Below are 23,010 nucleotides of genomic sequence, written 5' to 3' on the forward strand. Positions count from 1 at the left end.
TCCAGTCCAGTTTGTTTTTGTAAATAAAGTTTTATTGGAACACAGCCATGCTTATTTGTTTACACATTGTCTGTGGCTGCTTTTTCGTTATGACAGCAGAGTTGAGTAGTAGCAACAGAGTGTGTATAGCCTGCAAAGCCAAAAATGTTTATTATCTGGCTTTTTACGAAACAGTTTGCTGACCCCTGGTGTAGAATAATATGGTTTTACTGAGCATCTTGTCCAGTTCCCTTTTTTTTTTTTTTTTGCTGTACGCGGGCCTCTCACTGTTGTGGCCTCTCCTGTTGCGGAGCACAGGCTCCGGACGCGCAGGCTCAGCGGCCATGGCTCATGGGCCCAGTCGCTCCGCGGCATGTGGGATCTTCCCGGACCGGGGCACGAACCCATGTCCCCCACATCGGCAGGTGGACTCTCAACCACTGCGCCACCAGGGAAGCCCTGTCCAGTTCTCTTTTTAGACAGATGAGGTCACTTGAGATCCTGAGAAGTTAACTGACAAGTCCAAGATCACACCAAAAGTAAGAGGAGGGGTCAAGATAACAAACCATGAAATTTTAAATATGGTGAAATGCTAGTGGGGAAGGCTTTGTAGATTTGGGTTCCTTTAAAGAGCTTTGTCTTATCTAGTACCCCTGATATTGTATGATTATTAGAAACTAAACTTACTAATAAACCCTGAGGAAAATAAAAATAATCACCAGGGTTTTATAACAATGGAAAGACTCAATTCAGTCAATATGCCCCTGATGCACCTAAGACCTGAATTTTGGGACATTGATATGTTCTCATCACATATTACATAAGTGAGTCCCAAAGGAGAGTCCAATGTGTCAAGTTGCATAGTTTAGGGGTTTGGAAGATAACCTTAAATGCTGGTTCCTGGAATCCCAAGTGAAATTCCAACTCGGAGGGGATGCCTCTAACCCCGATCTGTTCTAAGAGGCTGTCAGAGAAACAAAGGCTACGTAACTCGATGCCACTTCCCAGTCTCTTAAAGAAACTGGGCCACTGAGGAACAGAACATAGAATGGTTGCCAAGTTGCTGCCTCTGTATTTCCTTCCTCAGAAGAATCTTCTCCAGCTGCTCTCTCATTTCATCTGCTAACCTCATGTTCACTTTTCACCTCCTGATCTTAAGAGCTGGCCCTGCCACTCCATTGAAATAGGAAGGGCTTTTCAGCCCTTACCTCATTTGACCTCTCTGAGCCATCTGACATCTTTGCCCACATCCTTTTTAATAATGCTTTCTCCTCCCTTGGCTTATGCCCTGCCCATGTATTTCTCCTGACTTGTTGCTTCTCCTCAAGCTCATCCTTCATCTGTCCCCACCCTCAAATGTGGACCTCAGGGTCCTAATCTTTCTCCTTTTTAAAATCTCCTGGTATATACCCACCTGGGAAATCTCTTGTATGGTCATGGCTTCAACTGCTAGCTAACTGGAGTGGTCTCCCAAATCTGTTTCCAGCCAACTTCTCTCTTCTAAACTAGAACTCATGTCTGTTTGTCCACAGAACACTTCCACTGGATTTCCCTCAGTTTGACTTTCTCAAACTCAGAAAGTCCAATGCTGAAACCATGATCTTTCCCTAAACCTGGAAGCTTCCCTAATATTTTAAACATATCACGCATCTGCTCAAAACCCTTCAATGGCTCCTTGGAGCTACACGGAATAAGCTTCCTCAGTTCCATAACGCCCTTCATGACCTGACTCCTACCAGCCTCCCCTCTTACTTGATCTCTACTCTCCACACCCTTGCTCCTCCTTGCTTTCTCCTTCCTGGATTATTTTTCTGTTCCTTTGCTCTAGTTGGAATCACTTCCCCTTGGTCAATTCAGTGAGCATCTACTCCACTTCCACGATTCAATTCAAGTACTGCCTTGTCTGCCAACATCCAACAAGACACTGGACTCTAGAAAAGGAAGGCAGGAATCCTTACTTCCTTATCTCTGCACTTCTGTTGGTCCTGGAATTCATCACCCTGATGGAATAACTTTGTGGTGGCAACCTGCTCCTTGCTGGGCAAGACTTTAACTGGCTGCAGTTTGTTGTGGAGTTTTCCAGTTCCCCCACCCATCTGGGATTATCTTACTGGCCTCGTTGAATAGCTGTGGTGCCAAGTGAGTGGTAATTCTTTGGGTAATTTAGTTAGAGTACTGTTAATGAAAATTCTTTAGAGTAAAAGATGCAATAACTATAACTAGGATAATCTTGTTAGGGGCAGAGTATAGCACTTAATTCAGCATTTAGTACGTTATAAAGAGGCAGCAAAATGGGAGACAGAGCATGGACTCTGAAGTCACGGTGCCTTAGTCTGAAGTCTGGCTCAGCTATGAACTAGCTTTATGACTCCGGGCAAGTTTCGGAGCCTCTCAGTGCCTCAGTTTTTTCACCTGAAAAATGGAGATGGTAATAATAATACCTTCCTCATAGTATGGAGGTGAGAGGTGCGTTTATATATGCATGTATATATGTGTATATGTGTGTGTGTGTATTTACATTTGTTACTTGGAATGGTGTTTGGTATTTAACGTGTTTCCTATTACTATTTTTAGCTTGTTAGATGACTAAGGGAAAAACCAAGGTTCAGTAACTGTGAGATAGATCATTCTCAACTAGAGGGTTAAGCAGCCTTCCTCTTTTACACCAGTAAAAACAACCACCAAACACTCAACTCTCCCATTAAACTGTACATTGAATAACAAGCTTATATGTCTTGTGTTTTTTAGGCTATTATACTAGGCAAGTAACTTTTGCTTACTCTTATATTAGGTAGCAGTAAAAACAAGAAAAGAATGAACAGGCTTTTGAACATACATTTTTAAAAAAAATTTCATGTGCAAGTACTATAATGAATGTCTCTGTAAATAGTTAGAGCAAGCAATTATAGAAACTTCAAACACCAGGGAGCCCTGTTAATATGAACCACTGTGCACCTCAGTAGATGTGATCTCTATGGCATTTGATTATCACAACAACCAAATCCCTAGAGGTAGAAGGTGCAGGTATTACTGTCCTCATTTTATGAATAAGAAAACCATCAAAAAGTAACACAAGTTCTATATTTTTGGATTCCCTGTCAGAATGCACATTCTAATATTTTTTTTCGTATTTTTATACTTTATTTTATATGCATGGTATTAAACAAAATCAGGCTGTTTTGAACCACTTCACACTCCAGAGAATCTGTAGAGAGGCTCTGAAAGCCCTTTTGATAATGCTTTTCAGATTTGAGGAGTTCTTTATGATGATTCTTACTTATATCTTCATTGTTATTGATGCTGATCAAGGAACCTACTGGTACAAAAGAAACCAAGGAGAGTCAGGGAGATGACAAGAAGTATAAAATAGTTTAACAAAGAAAAGACATCATATATTTGCCTGTTGTTCTGTAGTCTAGTCAAAGCTCTTTTGCATGATATTATTGCATCCATCTATTTCTCTCCATTTCTAGCACCACTAACTACCCTGTTCCATACTAGCGTGATTTCTTACCTGGATTGCTGTAATATCCTCCTAACTGATTTACCCACAACCACTCAGTACTCTCCAAATCTGTTCTACAATTTGTTGCCAGAATCATCTTTTTAAAATACGAATTTGATCATGTCACTCGTTTCTGCTTAAATCCCTTTATTGGACTTCCATCTGTCTTGAGATAAAACCAAAATTCTCTTAACAAGGCTTATAAGACCCTGTATCGCCTGGTCCACCTGCTCATGGTAGAGATTGCAAGTTGTTAATAACACCCATTTCTCTTCTCCTGTAACACAGATGGTTTTCATTTCCCAGGCTCCCTGACTGTTAGGGGTGACCATGTGACTGAACTTAACTAATGGAATGAGAGGAAAAATGAGGGGCTTCCCTGGTGGCACAGTGGTTGAGAGTCCGCCTGCCGATGCAGGGGACAGGGGTTCGTGCCCCGGTCCGGGAAGATCCCATATACCGCGGAGCGACTGGGCCCATGAGCCATGGCCGCTGAGCCTGTGCGTCTGGAGCCTGTGCTCCGCAACGGGAGAGGTCACGACGGTGAGAGGCCCGCGTACTGCAAAAAAAAAGAAAAAGATACTCTGCTATTTTCCGGCCTGGCCCATAAAAACCTCCCATGATCCTACCAGGTGACTAGGATGCAAAACTTATGATGACCTTGAAAGCCACGTGTTGAAGATGATAGAGTAATAGATAGAGTAATATCAGCATAGCATGAATCTCTGACAGTGGGTTCCCCAGGATCACTCAACACCACCCCTAACCTGGAATTGCAAGGACACCGTGGAAGAAGAGAGCATGGCAAGCATGAAGAACTGAAAGATCTATTCAGTGTTGCGGAGACGTGAGGCATGGACAGCATCATGGGTAGGTGAGGCAGAAGATGCAAGGCACTGGTTATAGCAGACTAGTCTGCAGCAACAGTTAGACCCAAACATATAATGGCTCAAAACAATAAATGTTTATTTCTCTCTCATAACGTTTGAAGACAATTCCAGTGTAGGATTATGAGTAAAGCACACAGGTACCTGTCATTTAAACTTCCTAATTAAATTCTTTTCATCCTTCAGATCTCAGATCTTAGCTAAGGTTATATACTATTTCATGAAAGTCACTATGTGCTGACACTTAGCACTCAAAAATATTTATTCTCGGGCTTCCCTGGTGGAGCAGTGGTTGAGAGTCTGCCTGCCGATGCAGGGGACACGGGTTTGTGCCCCAGTCTGGGAGGATCCCACATACCGCGGAGCAGCTGGGCCCGTGAGCCATGGCCGCTGAGCCTGCGCATCCAGAGCCTGTGCTCTGCAATGGGAGAGGCCACAACAGTGAGAGGCCCGCGTATCGCCAAAAAAAAAAAAAAAAAAAAAAATTATTCTCATTTTTACTTTTTTTGTTTTTAGAAAATTTTATTTATTTATATTCTCCTTATTTATATATGTAATTATAAAAGGTACTATCTACTGCAATAAGATTCCATTACTTATAATAATGAGCTACAATTTATTGTGCATCCTACTATATATAAGGAATTGTTCTAAGCCCTTCACGTGTATTATTCGATTCATTTCTTCCAATGAAACTTGAAAAGGTATTACATTATTTCCACTTTACAAGTGAGATGCGGAGAGTTTGGATCACTGCCCTGGGTGATAGCGTTCAGTAGTGGTAGAGACTGCCTCAGATCCAGGTGATTCCAGGGCCTGCCTTCTCCACCACTGTACAGCAATTCCCGCATGTTACAAATGAGGCTGGGTCCATTTGTGGATGAGCATTCTTTCATATTTCACAGAACTGCTTTCCCGTAGCCCCTCTAACCCTGGGGAATTGATTTTGCTGCCCACCTGGTAAAATCAGCCATTCATTTTGCACCAAGAGCTGATTTTATAGAAATCTAAATACACTTTACTAGATTTACCTGTTAACACTAAAAGAAAAAAGTTCCCTGTTTGCCTTTTTGTTGGGTCAAGCCTTTGGTTTTATAGGCTTGTTTGAGTAAGTAATTATTCTGTTTATGCCAAGGCCTCCTTTATTGAGCCATAAATGCATCCCGGACCACTCAGAATAACAAGCAGCCCCCTTCCCTTTGAGCCTAGTAGGCAAACACTGTTTAGCTAGACAGAAGTTGGCTTGCCTGCTCCTGCAGGTTTCTCTCTCTCTGGAAACCTCCTATGAAACCATGTGAAGGGGGGAAAGAGGATCAGATAATTGGGATCTTTAAGATGGTTATTATGAAAAATGTTCTGGAACCAATTCAAATACCAATCAGAAACCACATTGTTCAACTAAATCACTTTCAGATGCCACATAAGATACAAAATACAATTATTTCCAGTTTAAAAATATAATGTTCCTTTAAAAAAACGCAGTATTTTATTTTATTATTTTAAAAAAAAAAACAAACCTGCTTTGGCTGGAATTCAGGGCCGTCACAGATGATGTACAGACAGGCTTTGTACAGGTCCCTTTGGATCCGGGGCCTATAGACCTCACTGTAATGTATTTAAAAGTTCCTTAAAATGGATGTGACGGCTGTTTTCTTTGTGTATTACAGAAATATACAGAGTTCAGAGGCTCCGTGGCTACACTTTGGGCATGTATGTCATTAGAGGAATGAAAAAAAGATGATGGCCAAATGCTGTATTAAAATCCCATTAGAAACGCTGGGAGGAATTTATGGCCCCAATCTCTTTTATCTGACAGGCGTCAGTTTGGTGAAACAGTTTTCCTTCTTGCCATTTTCTTTTTTTTCCTTTCTTTCCTCTGTCTTTTCTTTTCCCTCTTTCTTTTCTTTCCTCCCTCCCTCTCTCTCTCTCTCTTTCTTTCGTTCTTTCTCTCTCCCTCCCTCCCTCCCTCCTTTCCTTCCTTCCTTTTTCTTTCTCTCTTTCTCTCCCTCTCTCTCTTCCTTTCCCTTCCCCTTCCCTTCTCTTCCTTTTTTATTTCTTGCAGTTCTCAACTTGGCCACAGAATGTCTGGATGTTGTCTTGACCACCAGAAAGGCAAATATTATCAGGTTTCTGTCAATATTTGCTCTTCTTTACTGTCTCCCACATCAGGCAGCATTGAGGGGGAAGGTCATTCATCCTTTTCCCAGATAGACTTTCCTCTCTAGTTGAGGTTTCATTACATCCATGCATGTTTATCTGAGCCGTCATCACTGTGATGAGGGGCAAGGAGGTTAACACACCATGTGACCTCAGGAATGATTTCTGTTACAGCAGCTCCCATATGAACCATCAGACTTTGAGCATGAATTTTAATGGACTCAGAACCGCTTCTCCAGCCTTGGGGCCAGAGGTCACTGGCTTTCAGAGTAAATCTTCCATAAACTGTCAAGAGAGGTGTGGATTTTTGTCCCTCTTCAGATCTATAGGGCATGCATCACCCTCTGTGGAACAGGAGGGAAATACCAAATCATTACTCCATTGAGTATAGAGTTACTTATGGAGTAACACAGAAAATTCAGCCCACAAAGAGCAGCTACGGGGTCTAACAATAGGAGCAGTAAGAACTGGGAATTCTGGCTCTGGTCCTGTCTTGCCACTTACAAGCTGTGTGACTGTCAGCAAGTTGTTCTCTCTCTAGGTTCAGTTCACTTATCTGAAAACAGAGGGCTGCCTCTGAAACTCTCTGTTTCTGTGAATCCAACTCACCAAGAGTCAGACAGGGGAGATAAATATTGCTGTGAGATGTTTTAACCAGTGATACACAGTAGCCACTGTAGGTTTTTTCCCCCTAGGTATTAGTGAGATACTCTGAGAAAACCATAATTCAAAAAGAGTCATCTACCAAAATGTTCATTGCAGCTCTATTTACAATAGCCAGGAGATGGAAGCAACCTAAGTGTCCATCATTGGATGAATGGATAAAGAAGATGTGGGACATATATACAATGGATTATTACTCAGCCATAAAAAGAAATGAAATTGAGCTATTTGTAATGAGGTGGGTGGACCTAGAGTCTGTCATACAGAGTGAAGTAGGTCAGAAAGAGAAAGGACTGTAAACTTGTTAGTTTACAGTCCTTGTTAGCATACAATACTGTATGCTAACACATATATATGGAATTTAAGGGAAAAAAATGTCATGAAGAACCTAGGGGTAAGGCGGGAATAAAGACACAGACCTACTAGAGAATGGACTTGAGGATATGGGGAGGGGGAAGGGTAAGCTGTGACAAAGTGAGAGAGTGGCATGGACATATATACACTACCAAATGTAAAATAGATAGCTAGTGGGAAGCAGCCTCATGGCACAGGGAGATCAGCTCAGTGTTTTGTGACCACCTAGTGGGGTGGGATAGGGAGGGTGGGAGGGAGGGAGATGCAAAAGGGAAGAGATATGGGAACATATGTATATGTATAACTGATTCGCTTTGTTATAAAGCAGAAACTAACCCATTGTAAAGCAATTATACCCCAATAAAGATGTTAAAAAAAAAAGAAGGCTAAATAATTCCATACTTGAGAGAACTCAGAGTCACTGATCATACATTAGTTCATGCTCATGTCTTTCTACCAGCCTAAAAGCCACCTGAGGACAAGGATGGTGCCACCCATCTCTGTATCTTCACCTCTGTCCCTGTTTGTTGAGTGTGGGAACAAAGGTGTAAAAATTAGATAGTACTTATGGTGAGGAAAGTGAAGGAGGAGGAGAAATCCAACAGATAGGTCGAAAACTTAGAGCACACTATCACAGAAATTAAGGCAGGAGAGCATCTGAGGAACAGCACGTGGAGACCACTGTTGAATGCTGCAGGTGGGCAAAGAGAGGCCAAGCAAAAGGCCCTTCAGCTGGGGAATATCAGTCTCTGGAGAGGAGAAGAGTTGCTCTATTGTGACTTCAACTTGCAACTTTCATCTAAGGAAGTTAAAGCTCTTCACCTGTCTAGGATCTCAGGAAAATAGGAAGACAGCACTGTCATTCAAGGTTGAATAAACTGAATTTTGAAGAAATTGATCTTTCACTAAATGCTACACAGCAATAGAAGTGTCAAGTCTATACCTCTGACCTTTTAGATCTCACGCCCTCTAGACTACATTGTCTACTTTACTTCTTATTATCGTGGGATGGACTAGTTAGTGGAAAGGGGCAGAATGGCCTAGAAGCTGGCAGAGTGTACTTCGAGGCCCAGAAGATCATTATACATGCCACCACAGGCTTACTTCTCACTACATCCTTGAATCAAATGGAAGGAAGAGTTTGAACTACTTAATAGTAAAGAATTACTTGCAAAAATAGCAGAAGATAAGAATCAGTAGTAGGCAAGAAATGGGAAATGTGAACATTTTACAACGATTATGTTCAAATGACTCTCAGCAGAAAATTCTGTATCTGCAAGGACTGGCTTAAGTAACACTATGACGATAGGATTTAATACTAACTTCAAGTTATAGACCCATCTCCAAAACAGAGAAAGAATATGGTCAGGGGCAGTACCATTTAGATAATTAGTTTTAAGGAATGTTAAAATGCATTTTGAGAAAAAAATTGGAAATACCCAAAGAGTAAAGAAATCATGAGCCAGAAAGGGTATGGACTTTTGCAGGAAAATTATGCCAAGAATATTATATTACTTTTTTGAGAATAAATTTATAATATTAGTGAGAAAGGAAAGGTGGATGCTATTTATTAGAGTTTTTATAGACTATTTGATTCAGAAATAGCAAAATTATATTTTTAATTTATTTTGAAACTTAGTTTCAATTGGCATACATTATATTCCAAAGGCTGCTTGTAGAAGAACCAAGAAAAGAAAAAGTCAAGGTGTTGGAGTTTGGAAAGCAATATGGTTTATATCTCTTTCTTATAAATATTTTTATTGCTTCTCCGAAAGAAAAAGGAACATTAACGAAATTGGCGCTTAAACCCTTAGTTTGAGAGTGTAGTGAACATTAAAAAATGACATAATTAAGACAAAATTATTTCTCTCTTTTCTCTGGGTTCTGTGAAAGGTCAGAGGAAAAAAATTTATTCATTCATTTATTTAATTATTTTGTAATTAAAATATTTATATTTTATAAAATATTAATATTTATTTTGTTTATTAAACATTTATTTCTCCATGATCACATTGATCCCATAATAAATACAGCAGGGACACATACAGAATTACCATTTATTTAAATTTCAGTTTTCTGCACCTTGATTTCCTTACCTGTAAAATGGAGATTATAACAGCTAGTTCTGAGTGTAACTGTGAGAATTAAATGTGATAATTTGCGTAAAACAGCAGAATGCTTGACATATCATATGGTAATGATATCACAACAAACATTATCAATCACTTACTCTGTACTAGATACTCTGTTTTTATATATGCTAACACATTTGATATTCACAACAACCTTATGGTGGATGTAGACATTGTAATCCCATTTTGTGGAAGAAGAAGCTGTAGTTTAAAGGGTCTAAGTAACTTTCCTGAGCTTATAAGCAGTATAGCTGAGATTCAGACCCAGACAGTCTGACTCTATTGCTCATACCTGGCAGCTATTATGGTCATTACTACAACTACTAGGCTGAGCTGAAATTGCAGCAATAGGAATTTAAATATAGACATGAAGTTCTTGACTATAAAGATTATGAAAAAATGGAATGGAAAATTTTGAAGTACAAAAATCCCTAGAGATTCTTAAGTGTATCTCAGCTGTCAGCTGAGGTCCTACTATCCCTTGGAGACTTAGATCAGCTTGGTTTAAAATTCCACTTTGGTACCTGTGCAAGTTCAGAGCCATCTCTACAATTTCTGTGAATCCTTAATGGCTTTGTTTCTCAGTTTTCTCTGCCTTGCTTTGGATTTATCCTGCATCATCCAAACACAGAGTCCACTTTCTCAAAACATGTCATTAGCTTAGTGGTTTTACTGAAGATCTGAGAGATTATGGGAGAAGTCACATCACATACAATATTATCAACTTCTTGGTTTCACCTCCAGTCCTCCTCATTTCAGACAAGAGCAAACATGCTTGGCAAGCATGTCATTTCCAACCATCTAGTAAATGGTGGAGCCAGAACTACAGACAGGATCCTGTTGGCAGATAAGATGATCAAGCCAGTGCAAGTGAGGAGAAAAACCTTTTTATTCATCTAGCTATTCCTCTTAAGGCCTGCATTTTCTTTCTACCAATAAAAGAAAAATAAAATAGACATTGTCAAAGCTAATGGAAACCACTTCTGATTTTATTGATTTTGGGTCCTCTCTTTTTTCCTGGATGAGTGTGGCTAAAGGTTTATCAGTTTTGTTTATCTTTTCAAAGAACCAGCTTTTAGTTTCATTAAACTTTTCTATTGTTTTTTGGTCTCTATTTCATTTATTTCTCCTCTGATCTTTATGATTTCTTTCACTCTATTAACTTTGGGTTTTGTTTGTTCTTTTTCTAATTCCTTTAGTTGTAAAGTTAGGTTGTTTGAGATTTTTAACTTGTTTTTTGAGGTAGGCTTGTATTGCTATAAGTTTCCCTTTTAGAACCGCTTTTGCTGCATCCCATAGATTTTTGGACTATTGTGTTTTCATTTTCATTTGTCTCCAGGTTTTTTTTTTTGTTTTTTTTTTTTTTTGCAGCACGCGGGCCTCTCACTGTTGTGGCCTCTCCTGTTGCAGAGCACAGGCTCCAGATGCGCAGGCCCAGCGGCCATGGCCCACGGGCCCAGCCGCTCCATGGCATGTGGGATCCTCCTGGACCAGGGCATGGAGCCGCATCCCCTGCATCGGCAGGCGGATTCCCAACCACTGCACCACCAGGGAAGCCCTCTCCAGGTATTTTTTTATTTCTTTGATTTCTTCAGTGATCCATTGGTTGTTTAGTAGCATATTGGTTAGCCTCCACATGTTTGCTTTTTTTTTCTTGTAGTTGATTTTTAGTCTGCTAATGTGATCAAGAAAGATGCTTGATATGATTTCAATTTTCTTAAATTTACTAAAACTCATTTTGTGGACTAGCATGTGATCTATCCTGGAGAATGTTCCATGTGCACTTGATAAAAATGTATTCTGTTGCCTTTCAATGGAATGTTTTATATATATATATATATATATATATATATATATTTATTTATTTATTTATTTATTTATTTATTTATTTTTTGGTCTAGGGTGTCATTTAAGGCCAGTGTTTCCTTATTGTTCTCTCTGGATGATCTATCTGTTCATGTACATGGGGTGTTATAAAGTCCCCTGCATTATTGTGTTACTGTCAATTTCTCCCTTTATGTCTGTTAGTATTTGCTTTATGTATTTAGTGTTCCTATGTTGGGTGCATATATATTTACATTGTTATATCTTCTTGGATTGATTCCCTAATCATTATGTAATTTAAAAAATTTCTTTAATTTTGTATCTATATGAGATGATGGATGGTCACTAACTTATTATGATAATCCCTTCATAATGTATGTAATTCAAATTATTATGCTGCATACCTTAAACTTATACAGTACTGTATGTCATTTATATCTCATTAAAACTGGAAGAAAAAAAAGCTAAATTCCTCTTGAAAATGCAAAAGACCAAAAACTGAAAACAATAAGGTTACATTAAAGTTAGAAATGTTTCTAAGATGTTACAGCAAAAAGATCCTTTGCTGTCTGACTTCTGGTTGGGTTGGGCCAGTGGGAAGCCCTGGCAGAAGCTTGGAAAAAGGGAGGAAAATGAGGTCAGAGCTCTCTCCCTCTTGGGTCATCTGAAGCTGGCTATGTTGCTCAACCAAAGGTCACTGCTTTTCTGTGGCAGCCTGCTAGTATCCAGACCCTCTCCTCATCCTTTGAGGCCTAGAGGTAGTAACAGCTCTGCTGTCCTAACTACAGGTTACTGCAGTACACAGTGCAGTTCCCTATATTCCATCTATACCATGTGTTATGGGTTGAATCATGTCCCCTAAGAAGATGTTGAAGTCCTAACTTCCAGTGCCTATGAATGTGACCTTATCTGGAAATAGATTTTTTGCAAATGGTCAAGTTAACATGAGGTCATTAACGTGGGCCCTAGTTCAATATGACTGTGTTCTTAGAAAAAGACACAGAGACATGCACACAGGGAGAACGCCATGTGAAATGAAGGTAGAGATCAGAGTGATGCATCTACAAGCCAAGGGATGCCAAAGAGTGCCAACAAACCACAGAAGCTAGGAGCTAGGCATGGAATAAAGTCTTCCTCATGGGCCTCAGAAGGAACCAACCCTGTCAACAGGGCTTGATCTTGGGATTCTGGCCTCCAGAACGATGAGATAATAAATTTCTTCTGTTTTAGCTACCTAGTTTGTTGTACAGCAGCCCCACAAAACTGTTAAATCATTTAAATAGTCCCTTAAAAATTCCCAGATTTTTCTTCTTTCAGCCACGTGGTGTGGCTTGTGGGATTTTAGTTCCCTGACCAGGAATTGAATCTGGGCCCTGGCAGTGAAAGCGCCGAGTCCTAACCACTGGACCACCAGGGAATTCCCCAGAGTTTTCTTAATTTGATTATACCAACTGATACTTATTGGGACCCTGACTGATATAAATGGTATTATATAAGGAAATAAATCACTGGAATAATGTCTAGCTTATAGAAAAACTTGACGAGGCATCGCCAGTTAAGAGCTAGTTGTGGGCTGTGTTTGAAAATCTCTCACGTAAACTAGTACAAAGCATCAGACTGGAAGCCAACATTTGTATGACACATTTGTAGAGTTTGCTAATTGCTCAATACTGTGCTCCTTTTCAGCTATCCAATGATTAATTCCCATCTCCAAACATCCATTAGCTCTTGAGGACATTTAGTGGGAACAAAATATCTGTGACATGTTAAGAAGAAAAATAAAACAGGGTAATGGGACAAAGAGTTATGGGGTAGGGGCTCTCAGAAGAGATCTTTCAATGGAGTAAAGGAGTGAGACCTATGGAAATCTAGGGGCCAGTGTCCTGGGCAGAGAGAGCAGCCTATTCAAAGCCTCTGAGACTGGAGTGTGCTTTGTGTGTCAGAAACAGAGTGGAAGCCAGCATGGCTGGAGCAGATGGAGGCAGCAACAGGTAAAAGATAAGAGAAATAACTCTCATTTCCCTTTCTTTTTTTTTGTTTTTTAAATTAATTAATTTATTTTTGGCTGCATTGGGTCTTTGTTGTTGTGCACGGGCTTTTCTCTGGTTGCAGTGAGCGCGGGCTACTCTTTGTGGTGGCTTCTCTCGTTGCAGAGCACGGGCTCCAGGAGTGCGGGCTTCAGTAGTTGTGGCACATGGGCTTAGTTGCTCCACGGCATGGGGGATCTTCCCGGACCAGGGCTCTAACCCATGTGCCCTGCATTGGCAGGTGGATTCTTAACCACTGCGCCACCAGGGAGGCTCCTTGTTTCCTTTTCTATCCAATTAAAATATTTTAACTTTCTCTACTCATTTGTTGTGAGCATTTAAAGTTTGAGCACAGTGTTTGCAAAGTAATTAACAGAATGTTTCTCACATAATAAGTGGGGTAGAGGTCACAAGCACCATGTTTTTCTCCAGATTCCTTCTCCATCCTTTCAACACCCCCAGCAAAAATTCATATTATTCAAAAAGACTAAGAAAATTTTATTTTTAAATGACAGCCTAATATCTAATCAAGTGAATTTTCTTGACTTTGGTAGAGATGATTTTCTTCAGCCCCAAGTTAGTTTCCAGACCTTCCTGTTTATTCCATTTTGATTTGTGTGACCATGCATCCTTTCCCCGACCTTCCATTATTTCTCTGGAGCCATGTTTTGGCTCTGGGAGTCCCAACCACTATAACATAAAGAACTCTTACAGATTTTTAAGGAAGTTTTTCACTTACAGAAAGTAATAAAAGTATTAATTTCCTTTTCAGATTATTTAAATGGATCATAAAATAGCCTAATTTACTGAGCTTACCTTTCTTTGTGTCTCAAACAATCAAAAGAGGGTGTATGGTCTGGGATACTAAAGCATTTATGCTCACTGGTGCCTGAAAGGTTTAATGTCTCTTCCTGGAGTAATTAATTTAAAGTAGGGCAAGACTGGACCAACATTATTATTTCATTTTAAGTGCATCTGGAAATTCAGAGAGTGAGCTTTTGTTTAGCTCTGTTGAAGAAAAAGAAATACATGTTCATAATGTTTACCTATTATTAGAGCAATTCTACAATTGCCGCTCACAATCAGGAGGCAAAGCTCATGACGTCACTTTGAACAGGAGCCAGGAGGCAGCAGAATCATTTGTGTTCTACTGATGAGGCATGGACTTAGGGAGCAGAGCAAATGGGGCTTAGTGAAGCAGGGAATTTCTACAATGGGAGGGATTAAGCAAAAATTGAGGATGTATTTAGAAAGAGAAAAGGAATCCCCCAGATAACTTTTTTTTTTTTTTTTTGGCGGTACGCGGGCCTCTCACTGTTGTGGCCCCTCCCCCTGCGGAGTGCAGGCTCCGGACGCGCAGGCCCGGCGGCCCAGCTGCTCCGCGTCATGTGGGATCCTCTCGGACCGGGGCACGAACCCGTGTCCCCTGCATCAGCAGGCGGACTCTGAACCACTGCGTCACCAGGGAAGCCCCACCAGATAACTTTTAAAGATGTTCAATATTACAAACATCACAAAATCGAGCAACAGAAGATAATAGTTTTTAATAATTGACTGCCTGACATACCACTTTGCTTTCTTCCTACATTTTTGACTGCATGCTCTTTGATGACCTTTTCATATTAAAATGACTTTGTAATATTTTCTACAGAAAGAAGAGAAAAATATCTCAGTCCCAGCTTAGTCGACTGGAATTTGTTTTTTATTATTCCTGGTTTAGAGGAATACAATTGTGGCTTAATACACAGTCATACTCACTGTTTTTACTACTGCTTCCAGTTTGTGATCTGGAATCACAGGAATTCTGATCATTCTATTATTTTATTTCTCACAGTTCCCATCAAAAAATAATGTATGATGTGTCTATAACTGTACATGCTGCATTACATTCCTGCCAGGAATGAATGCCCATGTTGACCAGACATCTATGAAAAACAAATCATTGAGGAGAAGCTAACTGGTGATTGGAACAGTGTTCTTCAGACTGGCTTCTAGCTTCTTACATTTCGCATTTCCTTTCTCTTTCATTCTTCAGGTACTCCCAACAACTCCTGACCTAATTATCTCCCAAAGGCCCCACCTCCAAATATGGTTACATTGAGGAATCAGATTTCACATATGAATGGGGGGAACACAAACATTCAGTCCATAGGTAGGCAGTGTAGGGGAAAAGTAAATACACACACACACACACACGCACACACACACACACACACAAATAACATGTGCATCCCATCAGCTCCCATATCTTTGTATGGTCATAGCTGGGTCTAAGTTTCTTCCTTCCATGAGTATCCTTTCGACCACTTTATGTATTTTTTTCTTACTCAAGTCTGTATGTGATGTATATATTAACCTGATTTCATTTAGATAGGTTGTTGGTACCCAGCTGCTGGGCACAGTGTTCTGTTGGCTACTGGCATTTGGTTGAACATAAGGGAAGCACAAGGTGGTTGTTGTTTTTTTTTTATCTTTATTGGAGTATAACTGCTTTACAATGGCGTGTTAGTTTCTGCCGCACAACAGAGTGAATCAGCTATACATATACATATATCCCCATATCCTCCCCTTCTTGAGCCTCCCTCCCACCCTCCCTATCCCACCCCTCTAGGTCGTCACAGAACACCTAGCTGATCTCCCTGTGCTATGCAACAGCTTCCCACAAGCCATCCATTTTATGTTTGGTAGTGTATATATGTCAATGCTACTCTCTCACTTTGTTCCAGCTTCCCCTTCCCCCCTGTGTCCTCAAGCCCATTCTCTACTTCTGCATCTTTATTCCTGCTCTGCCATTAGGTTCATCAGTACTGTTTTTATAGATTCCGTGTATGTGCATTAGCATATGATATTTGTTTTTCTCTTTCTGACTTACTTCACTCTCTATGACAGACTCTAGGTCCATCCACCTCATTACAAATAACTCAATTTCGTTCCTTTTTATGGCTGAGTAATATTCCATTGTATATATGTGCCACATCTTCTTTATCCATTCATTTGTTGATGGACATTTAGGTTGGGAAGCACAAGGTTAATCCAGTCACTTGGAATTACTGGAAGCTCTTCTTGATGTAGTGTAACCTATGGAATCCATTTATATTTTCTTGCCATTTCAGAAATTAAGCTCCACTTAGACCAGAAGGAAAAGAGGCTACTTTGAACTTTTAATTTTTTTTTAGTGGGAGCCTTCAGGTGGAGGAGGAAAGACAGGACATATTTCCTATAAGAACAAAAAAAATGCCACATAGTGTTTCCCCTACCTGTCTGATTTCTTTCCGTTAGGAATATGTTTCACAAGGGAGAGCATGTTCTCCTGATCGGGGACCTTCTTTGTTTTTCTCTCATGTCCCTTAAGATAATTTTGATAGATTATAGTTCCCCCTTGCACATTTAAAAGTTCATAACTAAAATGTTTAATTGTAAATGTATACAGTTTCAAAGGATATAATTTCTGGCACATTAAATTGAAATTTTAAAGTGAAACTGTTACCTCACTTTTAAATATATCTATAGCAATGTTACACCACCATCATCTACTTTTAAAGGCATGAAAATTCCTTCTTTAACAATTAGACATTTTTCATTATTCTCTTTCCTCCTGGAAATTGTATTTCCATTCCACCTCCTCCTCAAAATTGTATACCAGTTTAATCTATTTTTCTGTTTAAGTATATTTTATTGATTACTCTTCATATGCTTATGCAACAAAAATAAAAGAATTTCCATTCTGTTTTTTTAATAATCTCTAGTCAAGAACTTCATGTCTAAGTTTAAATTCCTTTTGTTACAATTTTAGTTCTGCCTAGAAGTTGCAAAAAAGAAGATAAATTTTCTGTAAACTTAGAGTTCTAAGAGCTAAAACTTTCTCTGTATTATCATTACAGTTAGTTTTCATATGCAAATGATCAAAAACAACATACATAAATTATATTTTTTTAAATTATTGCATATCAAAAATAAAATTGTATTGGGAATGCATTTCATAGTGTGATGGGTAGTGGAGGTTTATGATGTTTCAATCAAATGAGATGACACAAATATTTACAGTTGTTCATTTGACACCCAAGAGATTACATCTTAGAACCATGCAGTGCACCAACAGGAATGGGTGACAGGTGTACCTTTCTATTGTCAAGTGGGAGACAGGCTATGGGCAAAGGAAGGGCTACAAATATTTCATTGACATCTACCTTGGCAAATTAGTTTTAGGAAAGAGTCGATATGGAAGTTGAGTATCTGGAAATTGATTTCCTTAAAACTGTGTTTGCATATCTTCTGAAAAGCTACATGTACATACCTGTTTGAAAAAGCTATTCTATATAGTTATTAAGATAGTCCATGAATGTGTTCCCCCGCAGGAGTAAGAGATAAGAGTGCAGTAAGAGGTGCAAGTGGGGACAATTGCAGACACCTCTTTGAGACTTTTGTAGTGGGAAGGAACACAGTGGGAGAGCCTTTTTTTAGATAAGTTTTAATCTTTAAGAATTCTGATCCAATTATATTTTGATTAGAACAAGAACTTCATTTGAGTTCTGTTGCCAAATATTTCCTGCCTTTTAAAAAGTAAGTGCCTTTTAAATTAATCTCTTTAAATTTAGTGTGATAACTGAAGCTATTAATCTCAGATTCAATGACTTCTCCTAATGTATGCTCACACGGGAGACCCTACTAATTATAAAATGTCACAGATTATCACTTACAAACGGGAGAGGAAAATATGGAGGAAACTCACAAACAATATACACGAGCTTAACACATACTGACAAATGTAACCCACTTAAAATTATTTCTAGAATCAGTTAATGATTTTACCTCAAAAACTTTATACAGATAAAAAATTTCAATAATCCTATTTATTTCATTTTATATATTTCAATGTATTTTTAAATTTATTTTATTTATTTATACTTATTAATTTTATATTTAATAAATTGATAAATGTATGAATAAATATAAATAAATAGATGTTATTTATTCATAGTTATCATTTTTTTTCTCTGAAAAATGGTATACTGCATAAGGAAATCAAAAAATATCTTTTACAAAAAAGGTTAAAGATACCACATTCGTAAAGGCACATATGAAACTATAGCAATGGCAAGGCCAGTGAGAATATAAACAATATGCAAGTAGGACCAATATCTAAATAAGACTTCATAAAACAACTAGAAAACAGTGCAAAAAAATATACCTCATAATTGTGCATAAAACTGGCAAGCATAAGCTTATTTACTAATATAAAAAAAACATCGAATAGCATGCATAATTTTATGTGAGGCTTTTAACATTGAGAGGGAGTCTACACTAAACTAAATTATAAATTTAAATTTATAATCTTGTACATTTCTTAGTTTATTCTATTTATTTTCAGTTTACGTTTATCTCAATTTAGCAAAAATACCCAGCTATTAAAACAAAGGAATCAGACTTTTTACTTTACACTTCGGAAAAGTGTAAATTAGCAAGGTCTTACTGTAAACCAGCTATTTGTTTTCAATTACTTGGCACCAGATCTTACATATTTTTAACCCAATTTTTAACTTCCTCTTGGAGCACCCTGGAGCAAAAGTTTTGAAACAATGTAAGAAAAACTGCTCTTGGAGCACTTGGCAGCCAGAACCTCACTCCATATGTTATGTGATGTCTCACCTGGGTTTTAGTTAAACCTGGAAACATCTTTCATCCTTGGGTCAAGCAGCAGACTTGCTTAAGCAAAGCTGGTGAAGTCAGAACCTGATCCCAGGCTTGGAAGTGTGTGTGGGGAAAGGGAAGGGAGAAGGAAGCGAAGGAGAGGAGAGGAGTGGGCAACAAAGAGATACGGAGAATAGGAGGAAAAAAAGAGATGTCAAGAGGAAAAATAAGAGAGCTGTGTGTGATTGGAAAGGCTAGGGCGGCACCATCCCTGCATCTCCTGCTGAGCGACATTGTTACCTAAGTCTGTTTAGGGAATTTCCGAAACACAGAGGAGCTTTGAGGGTCTGGCTGTCAGACCTTATGCAACCAAGTTGTTTTGGGAACAGCCTGAAAATTTCACAAGAGAGCTGAGTTCTCAAGAGATTGACAGTTTGACCAAAAGATCAAAGGTTTGGTGCAGTGGGGCTAATTTTCAGAAACCCTTCCAAATTGTGAAGATTTTCCTCCTTGTTATGGCAGTTAAGACATGTGAAAATAGTCATTCAAGGCACTTCTAAGCAGCTTTCTTCTTTGTTCACAAGGTTCCACGAATGTCAGTCCTCTCCAAACCCATGAAAACAAAGTAGGTGACCAGGATGATTACACCCAAATCACTGATAAAAGGAGAGAGAAGCACAGAAATATGCAGTGATTTGTTTGGCTTTCCGAAAAGAGAAAGTTGCATGGTTGGATTACAAATATTAATTGCCTTCAGATCAGCAAAGTACATGATTAGCATTGTTGTGGGTGGGTGTGGAGGAAGGAGTAATTGCATGATTAAGAGTGAGTAGCAGGGGCTTCCCTGGTGCCGCAGTGGTTGAGAGTCCGCCTGCCGATGCAGGGGACACGGGTTCGGGCCCTGGTCTGGGAAGATCCCACATGCCGCGGAGCGGCTGGGCCCGTGAGCCATGGCCACTGAGCCTGCGCATCCGGAGCCTGTGCTCCACAACGGGAGAGGCCACAGCAGTGAGAGGCCCGCGTACCGCAAAAAAAAAAAAAAGAGTGGGTAGTAGCAGCCAGATGGGGTGGAGAAGGAAATCTTAATAGTTATTTGAGATTCTGAGTTCACCAGATATAGTTCCCAAACCAATAAGAAGATCTAAAAGCCATACAGTGAGATCCCCTAGATTAGGGAAGTCTGTGATAAACAGAAGCTAATATGCTGTGTTGCTATTGAAAAATACACATAAAGTAATAGCAGCTCTCTCTCTTTTTAAAACGTTTGCTTAATTAACGAAAGGTGATATAGATAATCTAAATACCGGTTAGCAATCCCTAACAACCAGGAGATGCTTAAAATTTATTTGGAACTTAGAGTCTGGAAGTAAAGACCCATTTTCCGCAACATTTTATACATCACTGTTTTGGCTGCTGAGACTAACTCAGAATATGGGACCATAGAAACTTCACAATTGCACCAAGATTTTTCCGTTCATTGTTCCTACAGTTTGGATTCGGCTTCACAACCATACCTGGGACTTATTAGGCCAGGAAGTCGAGGAGTTGGCGTGTGTTTTTATTATAGTTAACTTATCTGGATTTAAAAGGCATTAAACATCTTCTGATTTCTTTCCTTTCCTTCAATTGTACAAGAATGTTTTAATTGGATATTGTTAACGAAAACGTTCACTCTGCATTGATCACCTAGAGATCTGTTTTCAACCCTCTGAAGATTCTCAAATGCAGGCCTTCCCCTTAAAAGTCCTTAAAGCAGGGCCTTTAAGCCTATAAAGATCCATGAGCCCAAGATTTCCGGCTTGGAATGCTTTGGGCCTCAGTCATCCAGTTTCACTCTTTGTTCAATTACCCGGATAGCAGCCAGACCCTGGTTTCCTCTTGTGCCTTGTGGATAAAGTCATCATTATCTTCATTAATGAAAATGAAAATTCAAATTATTTGCACAGAATTCATTCTGTTGCTACATATCTCCTTTCCATCATAATTTAAGAAGTTTAAACTTGGTACACAAAGCACATTCTGAGGATGACTGGCCAGAAGTTGTTGAAGGGCTTAAGTAACAAAAGAGCAAAATAGTATAGGCTGGGTAATGGTCATCTAAATTGAACTCTAAGCAACACCAGCTCTATTATCAGCTCCCACTGAAATTAAATGAAGATGGTTTTTCCAGAAGGAGTTTGCATTCAGCCCTACTGAATTTACAATGGAAGCTTTCAAAAGTGACATAAGTTTCTCCTCAGTTACTCTACTCATAATTCCAATTAGGAACACACTGATTAACCCCAGCACACAATTTCTGGGAGAATCTTACTTCTATTATCCTGACTAATTTCATGAACCCAGAGGAAAAGGGAGAAGTTTATAATTCATTATGGCAAATTATGCAAAACTAAACCTCTGAAAGCCTGTATCTATAAAAAGATATGAGATGGACCATTATTGATGTTTTCCTGGGAAGATGGGAGAGCTCTGAATTCAGATGCTGAATGAACTGACTGCTTCAGAACTGCCCTGTAGATACAGTCCATTCAAGTAGGGGAAAATGCTAAATACCTGGCTGAATTTTGTCAGTGTGTTAAAGCATTTATTTTTTCTAAAATCATTTCAGAAGAAAATAGTGGGCGCAAGTCATTGGAGCACATGCATATGAATGTGATAAAACGCAGTGGTCTGCATAGCCAAGATAACATGGAATGAATGACAGAACAAATTTCTCCAAAGGTAAGTTGTGTCATAATGTTTATCTATATTGAATGATCTGTCTTTACCCCATCTCTACCAGCACTGCTCTGGCCAAGCCACCTCACTGAAATCTCTACTTCCTCTCATATGCCTTACCAAGCCTCTTTTCACAGCTACCACGGTGATTTAAAAAAAAAAAAAAAAAAGGATCATGTTACCCCTGCTTATTTAAAACTTATCAAAATTCCCATTGCATTTGAATAAAATACAGATTCCCCTCAGATCTCATTTCTTATCTTGTCTTTCTCAATCATTATTTTCCAATGTCACTGACCAACTTCCTGTACCTACAAAACATCTCTGCTTCTGGGCCTTTGCATTTCTTAGGCCCACCGCCTGGAGTTCACTTTTCCCTGAATTTGACCAGGCTAATTCCTTCTAGCAATCAGGGCTTAGTCTTTTCTAGGCATCTTATCAAAAGTAGCCTGCAGATTTTTCATTATCACGTTATCTTGTTTCATCTTCTTCATAAGGCTCTCATTATCTGAAATTATCTTTATTTGTTTACATGCTTAATGCCGTTCTTCGCCACTAGAATGGAAACCCAAAGATCAGCAGCCTCTTTGTTCTGTTCACTGTTGTATTGCCAGCATTTTGACATTTATGAAGAGCATGTGCCATTTTCTAAATCAAGATTCAGACTGGCTTACATTTTTTGCGGAGAGGGCTTGTGATCAAGACTATGAAGCTGGAGGGATATGTTGTGGATATGTTGTGGCCAGGGATACGTTGTGGCTAGAGATACGTTGTGGCCAGAATTAAGGATGGCCAAGGGACAGATGGTAAGATGATGGGCAGTATGATATTGTAGAAAGTATGTGAGCTTAGAATCAGACCTGAGCTCAAATCTCAGGCTGCCTTACTAGTTGTGTGACCTTGGGCAAGGTACTTACAGCTTTTGTGAGGCTCACTTTCCTTACTTATAAAGAATAGAGAACAAAGAGCATTTACAAATAACTGTTTCACAGTGTTGTGAAGACTAAATGTATCATGTGTGTAAAGTGACTAGGTCTGTGCCTTCTACATATTGGCTCCCAATAAGTGGTAAATTATTGTGACAGACATTACTTGTTACCTATCCCATAGCTATAGTCCCTTCTTCTTTGATAACA

This window comes from Phocoena phocoena, chromosome 1 (genome assembly GCF_963924675.1).
Source record: "Phocoena phocoena chromosome 1, mPhoPho1.1, whole genome shotgun sequence".
In the NCBI taxonomy this organism is placed as follows: Eukaryota; Metazoa; Chordata; class Mammalia; order Artiodactyla; family Phocoenidae; genus Phocoena; species Phocoena phocoena.